This window comes from Suncus etruscus, chromosome 2 (genome assembly GCF_024139225.1).
Source record: "Suncus etruscus isolate mSunEtr1 chromosome 2, mSunEtr1.pri.cur, whole genome shotgun sequence".
Taxonomy (NCBI): Eukaryota; Metazoa; Chordata; class Mammalia; order Eulipotyphla; family Soricidae; genus Suncus; species Suncus etruscus.
In genome coordinates this window covers 56,706,982-56,714,302 of record NC_064849.1, presented here as the reverse complement: position 1 = coordinate 56,714,302, position 7,321 = coordinate 56,706,982, and the positions used below count along the sequence as shown (strand labels likewise).

Here is a 7,321-nt window from a genome sequence, read left to right as displayed (position 1 = left end):
TTAAAAATATCATTGGGTCCTAAAACAAATTTGGAGAAAGTCTTTCAGAATTCGGCAAATGGTATACAATGATTTGCCTATTAGTGAGACACCCCATTTTATCCTGACTTTCTTTCTCCTTATATGGGCTCCAAAAAAGAGAGAAACCTAGGTGGGAGATAGGGCTTAGAACAGGAGTGAAAGTATGTAAATAAGTTATAAAATCCAATGAGAAATTAGAAAAAAAAATCTTATTTTCGAACCTTGATTGGTTCCTTATTTACTTTTGTTATTCATGAACTTTGTTGTACATTTTGCTGCTAATCAAGGTGATATTCTGAGGTAACTTGTTCACCAAGGTCCTGTCTTTTATCAAATGAGCAAACGTTTTTGTGTCCTCAGGAAAAGGTCCTTAGGTCTTGAATGAGGTTACAAAAGCCAAAGAGGTTATGATCAGGGATTTCCAGCAGGGGGGGTAGCAGCTTCTAGGGTAAGTTCTTTGGGTAAATCCATCACTCACTGCTGTGTTCTATTGATAGTGGAAGCTGGAATTAGCACTTGAAAAAAATTGACCATCTTTTTCTTTTATTGTAAGAGATTGTGCATAATAACTGCTTTATTAAGATGAGTTAAAGAGCTAGAAATTTGTGAACAAGACTATTTAAATTAAAAACCTAAAATGCCTGAAATCTTATCCTGCTTATTTAAAAAAAAAAAAGTAAATGAACTGTTAGATGATTTTAACTTACCAGTATGGCATCACAAGTGCTTAAATTTCTTATTTTAGATAAGAGCACTTGATTTGAGACTGCTTGGTCATATTTACTCTACCCCCTTCTTCTCTTTTCTTCTTTCCTCCCTTTCTCTCTCTCCCCTCCTCTATCTCTGTCTCAGTGTGTGTGTGTGTGTGTGTGTGTGTGTGTGTGTGTGTGTGTGTCTGTCTGTCTGTCTGTCTAGAATAAAATAGTTTTCTCAAAATGTTTTCTTTTAGTTGGGAGAGTGGATATTTAGACTATTTTTTAGAACTTTAATAATGACTCAATTAATTTTAAAAGATGCATCCTTTTCTTTGTTTTTAATTTCTGCTTTTTATTGAATTTTTTAGACATCTCAATGTTTACAAACAATAATTTACTCCCAATTCATATTTTCAGACTATTATTTGTATAGATTATGATTTATTTTCTAAGAGCAATGATAATAGAAATGTGAAACTTCTATTGACTTTTTTTGGAGGGGGGGTTTACACCCTGCAGCGCTCAGGGGTTACTCCTGGCTCTGCACTCAGAAATTGCTCCTGGCAGGCACGGAGGACCTATGGGATGCTGGGATTCAAACTGCTGTCCATGCTGGATCGGCTCTGTGCAAGACAAATGCCCTACCGCTCTGTTATCTCTCCGGCCACCTCCTTTATTGACTTTGTTGTAGTACAAGCAGTTTTGAACTACTGCTATTATTAAGGAGCAGAGTACTAAAGTTATAGATCCCTTAAATAAAGATGTAAGACTGAGAAGAAAGGTGACTATGAAAATGATCCTTTCAAAACTGACTTTAAAAAAATCGTATGACGTTTTCATTATGAGAAAAATTGTTTCAATTAATTTTTTTACTCCTCCAGTATCATTTCATTTCAAAGGAAAGGGTAATTTTATCTCCATGTTTCCTTTAAATAAAGCACTGGCTTGGGGAGGCGGAGCAGTTGGAGCCATAGTAGAGGGTTGGGCGTTTGCCTTGCGTGCGATTCCATAATCAGCATCCCATATGGTCCCTCGCCCACCACCAGGGATAATTCCTCTTTGTAAAACCAAGAATAATCCCTGAGCATTGCTGGGTATAAGCCCCAAAAGTAAAAAATAAAGTCCTAACTTGGGCTCTTCAAGCCCATGTTTCTCCCTTGAACATATATCTATATTCTGTTTCTTTGTTTGCTTATTTCTCTCTTGAACACATTTCCCCTCTTCCTCTCACATCTTTCATAGCAAGTTTTTATCAATACAAGTTATCTTGTTTCATTGAAAAATAAATGAATAGAACAAAAGCCCTAGTTTGGCTTTGGTTCATCTTGATACCTGATCATGTGTTATGGCATATTTTTATTATGTATGAAATGATTTTTAAATATCTTTAGGGTAGATCCTCTGTAAGTAACATCTCTCCTTAGACTTTGAATTTGCTTAATGTATTTTATACAGTACTTTGATTCCCCAAGCTAAATCTTTCATTTAGGACCCTTTCCTCCTTTTTAATATTTATATTTACTTTCATTGAATTTTTCTTTAATAACCTTTCCTGCCTATGATTTTTAACTGAAATAAAGAAGTACTTACAGATCTTATTTAAACTATTCGGTACCTTGGCAAATGCAAAGGAACGGTCTATAAAAGACATTTTAATCGGAAGTTTTAAAACTAGAGAGTAAGAAACAGAAATTAAAAATCTCTTTGTTTACCTTTAAGAAATATGGATAGTAGAAGGGCAGGGGTGTGGATAAAACAAACAACAGAACTTCTGCGGGAATATTGTGACAGATTTATTGACACTTGTCAGTAAATTTTCTCTAACACATTTTTAACCAAAAGGCAATTCTGTTTTTTTTTCCCCCACTGACAGACCATAAACGTATTTGAGGATGGCAGCAGTTACATCATTATAATGAAAATGCAACCCAGACTAACTTCAGTACCTTATGTGAGGTAAGAAACAATGATTAACTAGAATTTTTTTCCAAGACTTTGTTTTGTTTTTGTTTGGGGGCTACACTCGGCAATGCTCAGGGATTACTCGTGGTTCTCCAAGTAGGACTCACTCCTGACAGTGTTGGGGAGACCATCTGGGTTGCAGCGGATGGAACCTGGATCATGTGCTTGCAAGGCAAACCCCTAGCCGCTTCGACCTCGCAGACTTTTTTTTTTTTATGTCAACCATACCGATGATAAAATTATTTTCAAATCAGGGAACTACCATTTCTCCAAAAGAAATTCTCCCTCAAATTATATTTTGTCTTATCTTTTGGACAATTAAGCTAGATGCGTGTTTGTGCACTTTTTAAATTTCCTTTCTGCTGACCTCGGTGTAAGACACTTTCCGACGACCTTGGGAAAGTCACAAGACCGTTGTTTTATTTTTTTCTTACAGTGATGAAAGTCAGGGTAGTCAGCGCTCCCATTTTTTCTTTTTCCACCCATTCAATGGCCAATGGCCTGATGAGATACACGCACATAAGCACTGGTCACATTTCTGTAGGTTGAAATCCCATTTTTTTTGAGGCGGTCTAAGAACTCAGGTGGACAATGGTTTCAGCGTAGGCCGGTGATGGGGCAACAAGATTGGGGGGGGGGCTTTGAAAACCACAACTAAAACCTGCCCCAGGTCCTGGCATCTGCCCTAAAAAAATACCCAGGAATCTGCCTGAGAACCTGGGCATTCCGTGCCATATGCATAAGTCAATGCTCGATTGCTGGGGCTTCCTCGGAGTTCTGCTTTCGGGTGAATGAATAGGGCGCGTGAGGTCTCCAGTGGCCGAGCGATCCGGTGCAGAAGAACACGGTGGCGAACGAGCTGAGATCCTTTTATGCTCAGAGAACCGAGCGAGGCGTCCCGCGGGCCGAGCCTTAGTCTCGCCCGGCTGAGGCAGCTCCGGCTCAGTCTCCCGGTGCAGGACGTCCAGGTCGCTGCTTGCTTGGCTTCTCTCCGACGGCCCGAAACCGAAACAGACGGGAGCGAGCTAAGTAGCAAGTACTGGGTGCCAGCGTCTTCTCCGCTGTGAGGAGGACGGTGAAAGCCTGAGGGAAGGAAGAACCGGGCGACGAGGAGAAAGCCGAGGGAAAGAAAACACTCACGCCGACTGGGGAAAGGGAAAAGGTGAGAAGGAATGGAGTCGGCCCGCCCGGGAGCCAATGGGCGGGCGCGACGGCGGGAGGGGGAGGGGCGCAGCCAATGAGGGAGCGGGACCCTCCCGGCCCCCCCTCGCGCGCTCTCTCTCTCCCCCGCCCCGCCCCTCCCCTTCGCCCCTTTCCACAGCTCGCGCCTTCCCTCGCAGGCTCCCGGGAGACGACGGAGGGTGGGAGGGAGGGAGGGAGGGAGAAAGGGGCGGGGCCGAGGCGGGAGCGCGCGCGTGCGCGCGCGGCATCGCGAAGCGAGGGCGGTGGGGGCGGGGCCGCTGCTGAGCAAGGGAGGCGCGGAGACGCGCACGCGCGCCGCCCCCCTCCTTCCCTCCGCCGGGTGTGAGTGGCCGCGCGCACGCGCACGCGCGCGAATGTGTGCGTTCTGGCGCTGCGCGCTGAAGAGATGCTGAGGTAAAGTTCGGGCGAGCGAGCGAGAGAGCTCCGTCAGCGCGAGTGGCCGCCATTACTGAGGCGGCGGGCGCTGGGGACGGACGGGAGGGGGGAGGGACGGGGCCGCAGCCGCCGCCGGTGGCGGAGGGGGGGGGGGGTTCCAGGCAGCAGCAGCAGCCGCCGCCGGAGCCGGTGGGGCCGTGAGGGCGAAGCTTCGGGGCGCGCGCTCGCGTGTGCGGGCGAGGGGGAGGCGGCCGCAGGGAGCGCGCGGGGAGAGAGGCGAGCCGAGAGTGGAGGAGGAGGAGAGAAGGAGAAGGAGGCGGCGGCGGCGGGAGCGGGAGCGCTCCCCAGGAATGTCGCCGCTGCCGCCGCCGGCGCCGCAGCCGCGGGTGAGGAGCCCGAGGAGCCCGGCGGCGTTGGCGAGGTAGGTTGGAAGGAAGGAAGGAGGAAGGAAGGAAGGAGGCAGGCAGGCAGGCGGGACCCCGCAGCCTCCCTCGGCGCCCAGCACTCAGGCCGCGCTGCCGGCTGCTCGCTCCGGCCGCCGCCGGTTGGAACCGGTCGCAGGGGCCTCGGCCCGGGCTTCCCGGGCGGCCGCGAGCCCCGCACCTTCCCACAGGTGACGCCGGGCCGGGCTGCGGCGGCCGAGGCCCGGCGGCGGAGGGGCCGCGAGCGAGGTTCGCGCCGAGGCCGCGGCTGCGGTCTAACGAGTTGCACCTGGAGCGGGGGGCGGGGGCCGCGTCCGCCCCGGCACGTTCCCGGCCGCAAAGTTGAGTCGCCGCGCCCGCCCGGGGACCGGGAGCCCGGCCCCGACACCTGTACCTCTCTTCCCCGCGCCTCTCCCCCCACAACACTGCGCCCCAGCTGCTGGAGCTCAGGGAGGCGCGGAGAAGTTGAGCCCCGACTTTCTTCGCCTCCCCGGCGACGCCCGCGGGCCGGCTTTCGGGGCGCTGAAGGTCCGTCCCGTGGCCGGCCGCGGGAATCTGAGCCCTCGCCGGGCCGCGTCTGGGGTCCACTCGGGGAAGTATCGGGGTGGGGTGGGGGCGGGGAGGCTCGCGGGAGCGCGCGCGCACTTCTCGACACACTCGACACGCGCGCACACAGACACACAACACACGCACGCACGCCCACCCACCCCTCCTCCGATGAAATGCGGGCCATGGGGTGGCCGGTGCCGAAGGTGCTCGCCCCAAAGTTGTCGGTCGGGGACACGCCGGCTCGCACTCCTGCCTGCCGCATCTCCCAAATGGGCGTTCGCCCTCCCTGGCGTAGGAAATGGGACTGTAGGTGCCCAGGCTAGCCCAGAAGAGGGTCCAGATGGTGCGCGCGCGCGGTTTTCTTAAGTTTAGCTCCCCAGCCGCATCTGTGTATTCTTTTGTAGTAGGTAGGTCGATGTCATTTTTTTTTTTTCCTGAAAACGTTTAAGCAGCCTTTGTGATGCTTTGCCCTCCTAGGTTGCCTTCTACAGGTGTTGAGGGGCCAAGGATGAGGTTTGCTGGCTCCACTTGTGTGTCAAGTCAGCATTGAGTTGAAACTACGTTGGGCACGATTTTCATCTCAGGAGTAATTCTCTAAGCCTCCATTGAAAAGCGATTCTTACCAATATTTTAATCTAGACAGGACTATTCAGAGAAATACTTGGTTGAATAAGGTGATGTTAGTAAAGTGTTCGGTAAGTTTATGTCATTTCCGATTGACTTTAGTAGGATAAAACTGCTTTTACTATTTTACACATATTGATCATATTGCTAGCGCTCTGGACAATTTACAGTTTTTCACCTTGCTTTTATTTACAATTGCTTTCTCGTTTGGTTTTTTTTTTTTTTGTTAAGTTTTCCTTATATTTCTTGCATCATTTTATCAATAATAGAGCCTAGAAGAATTGTAGATCACTAAAAAGTTGTGTAAGCCTTGGAACACTTTGTGACTAAACATACAGTGCCATTATATATACATTATATATATATATAATATATATAATATACATTATACAGTGCTGAGTATATAACTGCTTTTTAGTTTCAAGAAGTAACTGTTGGTTTAATTGACTTAGGGCCTCACCATGTAACTGGATTTAGTTGTCATGTCGAGGCTACATATTAAAAGACAGGATACCATGGAGATTGGTGTAGTCTAGCAATATACGATATGTCAAAGAATTAGGATCTTTTAGTCTTTGGGGGGGTACCATTCCCTCTTTAACTACTTGGTCATTGAAAAAAATTATTACAACAAGACTGATCTCAGAACTTGGTCACATGGTGTGGTTATGTTTTTATTTATTATATTTTTGGTTGGGTGATGGCCATGGTAGGTTATGTTGTGTTTAGGGGCTATAGCTGATTTTATGTTGTGAAGACCATGTGGTCTGGTAACTAACACAGGCCTTCCACATACTCAGCCTGGTGAGCTTCTCCAGCCTCATCCAAATATTTTCAAACCATAGTCCTTCCCTTTCTTTGTTAGGCAAATTTAGTGTACAACTATTTGGGAGAAAATAACTTTGACCTTGAGTTTTTTTTAAGAAAATAAAAGACTTATAGGTATTAGGGTTGAAGCTTTGGTGTTCTCATCTTAAATGCTAAATATAAAAGAGGTATTTTTGGTAGCTACAGAATAAGTTAAATCTTTCACAATTTCATTTTCCATAGTGCCATTTAAAAAATGACTAGGTTTAAGATCCATGATTTTCTCTTTTTTTGGCACACCAAGAAGGTATACGGATTCATGAAGTATTGTATAGTGTTCAGATATAGTAATGTCTGTGTTTTAAAAAGATGTTTGTAAAATACTATCGTGAACCAGGAGAATTTATTTTTTAGAACAGATTTAATTTTAAAAGAAGAGAGAGATAGTACAGGGTTATGATTTTGTTTTTGAGGATTTCTTTTTTTGCATCAGCTGACCCAGCTTTGGTTTCTGATACTGTATACAGCCCCCTGAACAGTGCCAGAGTGATCACTGAACGCTGTTGGGTATGGCCAAAAAACTAAAAAAAAAAAAAAAAAAAAGAAAAGAAAAGAAAATCATAAAGTGATCTTTTAATACTTAACTAAATTCCCATTTCTTTG

At 46.8% G+C, this 7,321-nt stretch overlaps 1 protein-coding gene across 3 annotated transcripts in view; it reads left to right on the top strand.

Moving 5' to 3' along the window:
- Window positions 1–4,533: 4,533 nt before the first annotated feature.
- Window positions 4,534–7,321, top strand: part of ARHGAP5 (Rho GTPase activating protein 5) — an 83,308-nt gene continuing 80,520 nt past the window's right edge. For all 3 annotated transcript variants that reach the window (XM_049766576.1, XM_049766577.1, XM_049766575.1), the window contains exon 1: window positions 4,534–4,677. The gene's annotated coding sequence lies outside the window, so the exon portion shown is untranslated. The remainder of the gene's footprint in view (window positions 4,678–7,321) is intronic.